Raw genomic sequence first — 11,694 nt, forward strand, 5'->3', positions numbered from 1 at the left:
TATATGCTTAAAACAGTTTATATAGTTACTATACAAATCCAATTATATACTTGTTATAAATATATATTAAATATATATTGTATATGTTTATATGCAAACATATATAAATACATAATACATAGACATATATAAATATATATATACACACAGAGAGAGAGAGAGCTTACTTGTTTGAGACAGGGTCTCGCTCTGTCGCCCAGGCTGGAGTGCAGTGACATGATCTTGACTCACTGTGACTCCTCCTCTCAGGCTCAAGCAATCCTCCCACCTCAGCTTCCTAAGTCGCTGGGACCACAGGCACATGCCACCATGCCTAGCTAATTTTTGTAATCTTTGTAGAGACGAGGCTTTGTCATGTTGCCCAGGCTGGTCTCAAACTCCTGGGCTCAAGTGATTTGGCAGCCTTGATCCCCCAACGTGCTGGGATTACAGGCGTGAGCCACCACACTTGGCCATATGTCTATTTGTTATTTATTTATTTATGATTAATTTTTTTGAGACGGGGTCTCACTCTGTCTCCCAGGCTGGAGTACAGTGGCACAATCATGGCTCACTGCAGCCTCAACCTCCCAGCTCAAGCAATCCTCCCACCTCAGCCTCCTAAGTAGCTGTCACTACAGTTATACACCCCCACGCCTGGCTAATTTTTGAATTTTTTTTGTAGAGACAGAGTTCACCATTTTGCCCAGGCTGGTCTTGAACTTCTAAATTCCAATGACCCACTTGCTTGGCCTCCCTAAGTACTGGACTTACACGTGTGAATAACTGCACCCAGCTATATTTATCACAGCAGAAATTAAACCAATATTTTAGACGTAAGAACACAAAAGCATACAGTCTATCAGCCATCAAAGGGATTTAGTTCTCACAGGTCACAGAGCCTCTGGGAAACTCTCCTGGAACCTCGTGGAAGAATGAAAGTGAGAAAAGAAAAACAATCTTAGTGTTAGTATGGAAATTGTTTGACCTTTCAGACCCCCTGAAGGGGTCTCAGAGACCTTCAGCATTTCCTGGATCACACTCAGAGAACTGCTGCTCTGGCATGGTGCTGCCTAGACTTTGCTGTGCCCACATGCCACCTGGGATCATGTTAAAATGCAGGTTCTAACTCAGTAGCTCTGAGATACATAGTAAGACCGCACTCCTGACAAGTTTCCAAGGGATGCTGATGCTGCTGGCGCTCGGGCCCCAATTTGCATAGCAAGGCCACAGAGACTGGAGGATGAGAAGCTCATCTTTAGCTAGTGCGCTCTTACATCGGGCCTTACAAATTGTACAATTTAATTTAAAATGGTAGACATGGGTAGAAAGACCATGCTGAGGGGAGAAGATGGCATAAGTAAAGGTACACATGTAGGAAAACGCAACTTTAGCTAAAGTGTAGGTTCATAAAACCCCCAAGCTTCCCACTGCCCCAACCCGTAGGCTACAGGACTATGTGTAGCTTCTAGTCTAGGCAGAGAAGCCACTGGTCTCAGCATCTCAGGGCAAGGGGTATGAGACTTATCCCCATCCAATACCGTGATCAACAAACATCTATGAGTACCAGCAAGAAACAAGGAACTCCACTGGACCTCAGCTAGCCTTGCTTTTCCATCATCCATCCTCACTTCAATTTTCCCTTGGGAGTCATCGTTTTCCCACATTCAGTCTAAGTAATTTGGGTGGAGTTAACTCGGGGTAAGAACATGATCCAGGTCTGGCCAATCAAAGCACAACTCCCTCTGGCCACAGTGATGGGTTCAAGAATGGGCACAAGACCCAAACGAGGCCACTGAGAGCCTTCCTGGGCCTTCTCATGGTTTTACAGAGAGACCACGTGAGGAGGCCACCTAGATAGACATGCCCAAGAGATCCCAGCTGTCTGAGTCTTCCCAGTCCAGGCTCCAGACGCATGAGTGAAGAAGCTTCCTAGATGACCTCAGTCCCAGAACCATCTGATTACAAGTGTCTAAGGATCCCTAAGCAAGAACTGGCAGTTGCAGAGAAAATGCCTCTGGGGTATCTTTCTCCAGTTTTCTTTCTCAGTAATTGTATAAAAATGGTAACAAATGCTAAGGACGAGTAATGTGTCTTGGGGAAAATACAGCTTCTACAAGCTGGTTTTCTGTCCACCCTACAAAGTCACTGAGCACTGGGATGCTGGCTTTCTAAGTCTGGCTGAAGCTCAACCATGAGGCCAAGTGCCCAGCTTTGACAAAGAAAGCTCTTCAACATTGGAAGAAAGCTTGTCAATGTTGGTGTCTGAGTTTCTCTGTTATAATGAAGTGTTCAGTGTTTTAAACACTACTGCAATGAATGCAATGGTAGATTTAAAAGCTTTTTTTCTTTTCTTTTTTTTTTTTTTTTTTGTGAGATGGAGTCTCACTCTGTTGCCCAGGCTGGAGTGCAGTGGTGCAATCTTGGCTCACTGCAACCTCCGCCTCCTGGGTTCAAGTGATTCTCCTGCCTCAGCCTCCCGAGTCGCTGGGACTACAGGCACGTGCCACCACACTCAGCTAATTTTCTGTTTTTTTTGTTTTTGTTTTTGTTTTTTAGTACAGACAAGGTTTCACTGTATTAGCTAGGATAGTCTCAATCTCCTGACCTCATGATCCACCTGCCTTGGCCTCCCAATGTGCTAGGATTAAAGGCGTGCGCTACCGCACCCAGCCTTAAATGCTATTTTAATTTCTTGCATATAATGAGGCTGTCTTTTATTCTCTGGTTACCCAGGTTTGAAGGCCTGGTCACCTCTGACCTGCCTCTCTGCTTTGAGCTCCATGTGCTTTGACCATCAAATCTTACCAAATCATTCTTTCTCTCCATCCCAATGCCACTGGCCTATAGCAGCCCTCACTCCTCATGACCACCATAGCCTCCCACTGGGATCTCAGAATCCAGGCCTTCTCCACAACCCCAAATCTTTCCTGGGCATCAGCCCCTGATTCACCTTTTACAAATGCCCCCTAGGTCTGTCACTCTGGGGCTCCTCTCATCCACAGGCAAGTCTTAGCCTGCCTTTATCTCTCTCCTCTTTCATTCCTGCTCTATCTCCCTCCATCCTGTGAAAAAAATTAATTTGTTGTTCCCTCCGGGTTTCATGCTGTTCCCTGCATTTGAATGTTTTTCTCCTACCTCCACTCACAGAAATCTCAACCAACCTTCAACTCCTAGGCAAATGCTACTGCTTCTTCCATGAAATCTCTGCTCCTTACTCCAGCCAGACATTACGTGTCCTTGTTCCCTTGTCAGACTTCCCTCCCATAACCTCAGATCAAGCCACCACATTGCTGTAACCATGCACTTTCTGGTATCTCCGTCCTTGCTTGTCACGGTGCCCCTCCCAGAAGACATATTCTCTTAGGGCAGGGACAATATTTCCATTCTCTCCCCGCTGCAAAACAAAGCATTTTGTTTTCCACATTCCATAAGCTCAATAATTATCTGTCAATTGAATGAAAAGAAAAAATACAACTTTTTTTTTTTGTTTTTAACGGAGTGCTTTCCAAGAGCTGAGGACTGGATTTACCAATTCTGATTCTTTACTGGGTATCAATTTGAAAATTCAAAGATTGTCCCCATGCCTCAGTTTCCCCATCTGTGACCACAGGTCAAGAATAATTCTTCCTAACCTGCTTTACCAGGCTACTTAGTTTCACCTAAAAAGTGGCAACATTATGCTTGTTTTGTTTTGTACTGTGTTCTACTTTTAAGCAGGCTAAGTAAACAGAGACCTGGAGGATTCTGTTTGGAAGAGAAAGACCCTGGGCCCGTTACTTGGAGTTCATTGCCAACCCACGGGAGAGAGACAGGTTCTCTCACCAACCAGAAAAGAAACAGCTGTGGTGACAGATGTTGGTGGTGCTGATTATTCCAAGGCTGTTTGCATTCAGATTTCCCAGGCATTCTCGGTTTTTTGAAGTCAGTCTCTTTTGATGGGTTTCCCCAGGTCTTGGGGGTGAAAACAAACCGCTCCTCTTGTCCCACGCATTTCATTTATTTCCTCTGTCTACCCCACAAACACACATATAAAGGACACCCACCCAGCACACGCACTCCCCACACCCATGTGACCTCACGTTTCGTTTTGAACACATTTCCTGGGGGAAAGAAACCTTTTCACTCCTCCTTAGGTTGCTTTGTGGTTTTGTAGGTATGTGTGTTGGAGAGGTGCGGGGAGATGTCTGGCCAAAGTACATCGAAGACCAATTTCTCCAAAAGATATGGAAACTTCTGATCTCACCCAGGGACTTCAACAGAATACCAAAAAGGGGTGTCTTTGTTTCCTCCAAATGGAGTATTTACTTTGAGCTGGTAAAGTGAATTAGTGAAAAGAAATGACACCTTCAGTTTCTGGGGAAGGGGTGATAAGTAAAATCAGAGGGGGGGGATTCCTTCTTACCCTTACTCCTCAAAATCAAGGGGAGGATGGAGGATGGTGAGAGAGGGAGGATCCCATAGGGTGTTCAAAAATAGACCCTGCTAGAAAACAGGCTGCTCTTTTCTGGGATTAAAAGTTGCCTCATAATACTGTAAGGCCCATGTATATGCAAGCAGTTGGGAGTTATTACGGGCCTAAAATAGGAAACCATTCGCTTGATCTTTCGCTTCAATCCTATTAGGGGCCCCCTGGAGCTCGAGAGAGATACCAGCCTGTCATGTCCCTGTTGCTGTGACGACCCTGTCTTTATAGAACAAGAAAGAGAAATGGTAGTGATTGGCAGACCTTGCTTGCCCCCGTATGTAACACAAAGGGCGACAAAACGAAGAGGAAGTGAGGCCCTTCTCCGAGGTCTGACGCTTCTTAACCCTACACTACCTTCCACCTGGTCCCAGTCGCCCCCAGCCCGACCTGCTCCAGAGGGAAAGGAGAGGCCACTGGCCGTTAAGTGCTAATACCCAAAGATCACAAATGACTTTTTTGGGTCTAATTGCGAATAATTTTTTAAAGTCCGTCTTTTATCAACTTCGTCTGGAGAAAATATACGAGAGGGGCTGGAAGCGAAGACGGGGGCTGCTAAGGCGACGTCGTCAACCGGGCACTGTTTGCGGGACGCTGGGTGGGGCGACCCGGGAAGCGGCCGGGCCTGACAAACCCCACCATATGGTGCCAGACTCCAACTTGCCGGTCATAAATAACCGCCTCCCTTTTCGGGCTTTCTCGCCCGGCTCCTCCGATTCCCGCTAAAGTGGAAAAAGTGCAAAACGCTGTTTGTGTCCATTTTCTGCACTGTGTGCGCGGGAAGGAGGAGCGCGGCCTGCAGGGGCGGACGCGGGGCCGGGCCACCCGCCAAAACCTGGCGCCCGGCGGGGCTGCCCGCAGAGCCAGCCGACAAAGGCCGCGCCCCGGGCCGAGCGCTCCGCCCGGCGCCCGGTCCCATTAGGGGCCGTTTATTGCAAAGTAAAACCAACCGATCGCAGCAGCGAAGGCGCTTTATCTCTGCCGGGTCCCTTTCGGAAAGCCGGTGACCCGGCGGCCCGACGCGTCCCGGGGCAAGGGCAGCGCCTGTGCGCGGCGGAGGCGCCCGGCAGCACAGGGTGCCCGGTTCTTTCCAAACGTTTTGCTGGGGACAAGTACCTTTCACTAAGGTTTACAACTCGCCCCGGCTCTGCTCAGGCGCCCACTGTAGCCAAAACTAGGCTGCCGCCTCCCCAAATCACACTACACCCGAGCCGTTGCGAGGCCCCGGGTTGCCCAAAGATTGACAACGATCAGGAGCTGAGTCTGCTTTCCGGGGGCCGCGTGGGGAGCTCTGTGCCCAGCACTTTTCTCTCTGACTCTTTGCTGGGGGGAAGAAAGAAAAGGAAAAAAAGAAAGAAGAAAGAAAGAAAGAAAGAAAAAAGAAAGAAAGAAAGAAAGAAAGAAAGAAAAAGAAACAAAGAAAGAAAGAAAGAAAGAGAAAAAGAAAGAAAGAAAGAAAGAAAGAAAGAAAGAAAGAAAGAAAGAAAGAAGGAGAAAGAAAGAAAGAAAGAAAAGTTTCTTTCGGGGGAAGCAGTGAAACAGGAAATGAAGATTCGCTCTGTAGTTTAGCTGAAAGGAAGCGCTGTCTAATCCTGACATGTATCGCATTTAAAATAAAATTCTTTTATCTTCATGCGTGCCAAGCCCCCAAACATTGTTCGGACTCCTACGGGGGAAAAGACGTCACAAAATGAGAATTTGTTTCATTGTGGGTCGCTCTGCCAACACCGGGCTTTAAAGGAACGCCAAACAAAGCGGGCGCCAGGAGGGGGCTTCCCAGGTGAGCCCAAGACGAGATCGAAACTCCTCTCCGGTCCACGAAAACGCCCAAGAATAAGTTGTTGAATAAAACTCACCCGTCCTCCTTGTAAACCCCCCAGTTTCCTTTCCAAAATCCCATCCCTCTCCCAAATAAATCACGAGCGGCTCTCTTCCCATGCCAAGCGCCCTTGGCTTCACAATAAGCCCAGAAGATTTTAAGCAACGATGTTGAGGTTTGGGAACCGGGAGCGCGGGGCGTGGGACTCACTGCTGCCCTGGGTTCAGTGTTCTTGGTTCTTTTCCCGCCAGGCGTGATAAAGCAAAATATTTTAACTGCAACCTACAAGCTTGCTTTTATCTTTTTTCCCCTAACTTTTTTTTTCCCCTTCCAAGAAACAGATCAAGAAAAACTAATTACAAGGCACGGCACCAAAGTTAAATGAAAATGTAATCCGGCAATACAGAGAGAAAATTAATTTTTTAAAAGATAGATTTTAGTTAGAAACAAAAATATATTGTTCTCCTTGGTAACGTTTGTTAAACCTATGCTCGATTTCGGGCTGAAAAATCAGTACTAACCCAGAACTCTGAGGTCACTCTCTGGATGCGTTTTCTTTAGAAATTCTAATTCGAAAATGTTCAAGCCTTCATTTGGGTCTTTGTTTTGTTTTCTATATAAAAGTTTGGGATGTTTTGGTTTTGTTTGTTTTGTTTTCTTTTATTCAAAATACTCCTCTGTTTAGATATAATAGAGTGGTCTTGGAGATTAAGAGAATTTACGAAAATATTTTTGATGGTGCCTTCAGTTGATATGTTACTGAAACAATAAATTGTTTTTTAAAACTTTCTTCCTTTTAGGTAGATGTCCCATCTCTAAAAATGCTCTTAGCTATTGGAAACGTGGGCACCAGTACACACAGCTGATGAGCTGCTCTAAGCCAGGGCTTGCTTCCACCAACTCCCCTCACACCAAATGAAGAGGGTTTTGTTATTTTGGTTGTTGTCAATGAAAGGTTTCTGTTTTGTTTTTTTTGTTTTGTTTTTGTTTGTTTTTAAACACTCTTGTTGGGTCTTCTACATCCTATATTATCTTCCTAGGAGAAGGGTTAATTTTCAATTCAAAAATGCATGTGCTGCTGCACAAAAGTCACAGTGTTTCATCCTAAAGATTTTTTTATGTCCAAATATTAAAATACTATAATGATTCTTTAATGGAATCAAATGTTTGTCCAATTAACCACTTCTTTGCTATTTGTTAGAATCACTAGGAACATAGTCCAGTTCCTTAATGCAGTGTTTGTCCTAAGCCATTAAATACCCCATCTTAATTTTATTGCATTAAGATATTCAAAATTATCTTCTTCAAATCTTTGTGTCATTTTTTTTATTAGCTTTACTCACATCAACTGAGTCTCAGCAAGAAATAAGTTGACAGATGTTAGACAACTTTAAGGGGAGTTATTTGCTTTTAAAAAGATTAAATATTCCTGTCTAATTTATTTTTAATTATCTCTCTCTCTCTCTCACTCACTCACTCTCTCTCTCTCTCTCTGTTTTACTGTACTTGGACAGGGTAGGGCTGGAAAAGAAAGCCACGTCCTCCTTTACTGTATCAGCAGTGAATTTGCACCACCTTCTGGTAGGTTAGAGAATGACGAAAACACCCGCTGCTTCCATAAAAGAATTCTTTTATTCACTGTAGTCTGTTGTCCTATTTGTAGCTGAACTGGAGCACCACTTAGCTTCTCAGAACACACAGCAGATCTCTCCTATACCCTGGTTTTATATAGATTCTTTGAACTGGGAAGTCTTTTCTTTAGCATATCCTTGAGAAGGTTCACAAAATCCCCAAGCGGTCCCCGCCTGTTAATTTACTGAAATGCCTGGCAGGGAAGTAAAGGACGGCTGTAGAATAGTCACTTCCTATTCTATTTTGGCTGTCCTCTGTAGAGTGCTTGAAAACAAATTGGAGGCTATAACTGTAGCTGCAGAGAAACAAACGCTTCTCTTTCTTGGTTTCATAAGACCCTCATTACCCACAATTAATCATAATGACATGCTGTATTCAGGCTCCTTGCTGGGGTCTGCGAGGAGCACACAGATGTGGCTTTCTGTAGATTTCAATCCCTTCTGCAGTATGGATTTCAGGATACAAAGCTTGTTAGTACACATTACCAGCCCCTGGATCTGCTGTTTCTCTCAAAAGTGCTGGTCAGCACTAGAGTGTGGAGGGTTTCCCAGACTTCAAATGAGGAACATTTTTTCATGGCCTTCCTGCCTGGTGATAAAGACCACAGGGTGCAAAGGTTGATACTTCTTTCTCAAAGCCAAGCTAGATTTTAAAAAATGGTATACCCAGTAAAATGCAGCATGCATACATGTGTGTGTTACATCTATCTTATATGAAGGTCTCTTATTCAAGAAGACAATAACTTGATGGTGTACACTACAGAATATGTGGAAAAGTGAAGACCATGTTCTAGTAACATAGAGCCCCAAATGCTTTTCCCGCAAAACTGAGCTCAGAGAGAGAATGACGCTCAATTGGGTTAAATTAGTGAAATCATTTGCTGAATTATTAATCTTATGTTAACCAACTGAGCCCCTGATAGGTGCCAGGTCTGTGAAGCTGAAACAACCATGCTGGCTATCGTGGGCTAGTTGCAGTTGTCTATACCTGAATCAGCAGGGGCTTTCCAGCTAATTGTGTTAAAGGCATCTACCTACACAAGGCTGTTTATTACTTGCATGATGTTAAAACAACCCAAACAAGAAAGACCAGTAATTATTTTGTCATCACCTTACTCAAAGGTCTTTATTACAAACTTAAGAAGATTGTGAAGAAAGTACATAGAGAAACCTACAAACTTTCTCGATGAATATTCCAACACAAGACTCAAATAAAGATGAAAAAGACCATGTTCTTAAATGCAGATACTTAATGTTGTGAAGACATCAATCCTCAAATTTATATACAGACGGCCGTCCATATCTATGGATTTCACATTTGTGGATTCAACCAACCTCAGATGAAAAACATTCAGAAAAAAAGTTGACTCTGTATTGAACATGCACAGACTTTTTATCTTGTCATCATTTCCTAAACAATACATTATAACAACTATTTACATGGCATTTACACTATATTTGGTATTATAATTAATTTAGAGATGATTTAAAATATACAGGAAGAAATGTGTAGGTTATATGCAAATACTACACTGTTTTATATCAGGTACTTGAGTATTTGAGGATTTTGGTATTTGAGGGAGGTCCTGGGACCAATCCCCCAGAGATACTGAGGGATGGCTATGTATAAAAATGAAACCAATAGCAAGAGTGATTTAGAAGGGTGGGATAGAAGAGAATTTGCAAAGTAATTCTAAAGTTCACTTAAGAGAATAATGCAATGAAAATAGCAAAGACCTATTTGGAAAAAGAATAAAACTTGACCTAATGATATGCTCTATAGAACTACAACTTTAATAGGATGGTACTGGTATGAAAATCAGACCAAGCAATTAAACAAATAAAGAGTATAGAAAGGATGTATTTTATTAAAGGATGTATTTTATGTATTTAAAAAATTCAATGTAAGATAAAGTTGACATCTCAAACCAACAGCCCGAATTGCAGATTGTTTACTAAACATTGTCGGAAAAATGCACTATCCATTTGTTAAAAGGAATACATACTTTAACCAAAAATAAATTTCATATTGCTGAGGAGTTACCTTCACAGATTACATTATAAAAAGAAAATCAGCAATAGTCACAATTGTCATCTGACAGCAGAAACAAAATGCACAAGCTAATAAATATAAGAACAGATTGGGGACATGCTAACCAAGAACGTAGTGAGGCACTCTTTTAATCCAGTACCCATACACATGCTATTTTAGAGACCATAACACTATTCGATTGACAAAAATTTTTTAAATCTAGCAATACCAAGTGTTGGAGAGGATGTAGTCCCCTGGGATCTTTTAAACAGGGTTTGTGGAAAGGAAAGATGTATAATCCCTTGGAAAACAGTTTGGCACATACCATATAACCCAGCAATTCTATTCCTGGGTATAGACCCAATAGAAATCTTTTCACCTGCACACCAGAAAAAAAATATGTAAATGCATTCAGAATAGTAATAGGCATGATAGTGACCGGAATGTCTACAAATGGGGCCGTGTACGAAAAACTGTGGTATATGGACGGAACTGAATATATGCAGCAGTCGAAATATGGTAGGACACAGTTAAATAGCAATTAGCCTGAGCAGAATAATATTAAGTGGAGCAAAAGCTAGTGCCAGAAGATTATCTGCAGCATAATGCTCTTTTTATACAAATGAAAACAACTTGAATAAAATATGTACTTCCTAGGAAAGCACATCGATAAGATGAAACTATATATTTAAAAGAAAAAGATAAACAGACTTCTGAATATGTTTCTCAAGTAGAAGGAGGCAGGAGGATAGGAGGTGTACAGATCACACGGAAGAATATAAATTATTTCAAGATCCTAGTTATTATATTAAATGATGGGTTCATGGATGTTTCCCACATTTTTAAAATCATGAGATTGAATACACATGTACCACGTGTGCACCAATGGTGAGAGTGTGTCACAAATAAGCAATTCTTTGTACCCAAGATTCAGTACAAATTAAATAAAATAAAACATGAAAAATATAAAGGCGGTCAATTTTCCTAGGAGGAACATTCTTATGGACAAACCAACAATTGCAAAAAGCATAAAGATATTATTGCCACCTAAAATAAGACTTCCTAAAACTCTTTTTTCTTTTTTTTTTTTGAGACAGAGTCTCGCTCTGTCGCCCGGGCTGGAGTGCAGTGGCCGGATCTCAGCTCACTGCAAGCTCCGCCTCCCGGGTTTGCGCCATTCTCCTGCCTCAGCCTCCCGAGTAGCTGGGACTACAGGCGCCCGCCACCTCGCCCGGCTAGTTTTTTGTATTTTTTAGTAGAGACGGGGTTTCACCGTATTAGCCAGGATGGTCTTGATCTCCTGACCTCGCGATCCGCCTGTCTCGGCCTCCCAAAGTGCTGGGATTACAGGCTTGAGCCACCGCACCCGGCCCCTAAAACTCTTAAAACTTTTCATATCAAAAAACATAATTTAAAGTATTAAAAGCTGAACAAATTAATAGAAATATTTTTAATCTGGGTGTAGTGGCACTTAGGGAGGCTGAGGCAGGAGGATCACTTTAGGCCAGCATAGGCAACATATGAGACCCTGTCTCTACAAAAAGTAACAATAACAACAAAAAAATTAGCTGGATGTGATGGTGTGTTCCTGCAGTCCCAGCCACTTGAGAGGCTGAGGTGGGAGTACTGCTTAAGCCCAGGAGTTCAAGTCTGCAGTGAGCTATGATCACGCTACTGCACTCTAGCCTGGGTGACAGAGTCTCCTGTCTAGAGTCTCCTGTTTAGAGTCTCCTGTCTCTAAAATATACATTATATATATATATATATA

The sequence above is a fragment of the Rhinopithecus bieti genome, unplaced genomic scaffold (genome assembly GCF_001698545.2).
Source record: "Rhinopithecus bieti isolate Rb0 unplaced genomic scaffold, ASM169854v2 scaffold_70608, whole genome shotgun sequence".
NCBI classification, from domain to species: domain Eukaryota; kingdom Metazoa; phylum Chordata; class Mammalia; order Primates; family Cercopithecidae; genus Rhinopithecus; species Rhinopithecus bieti.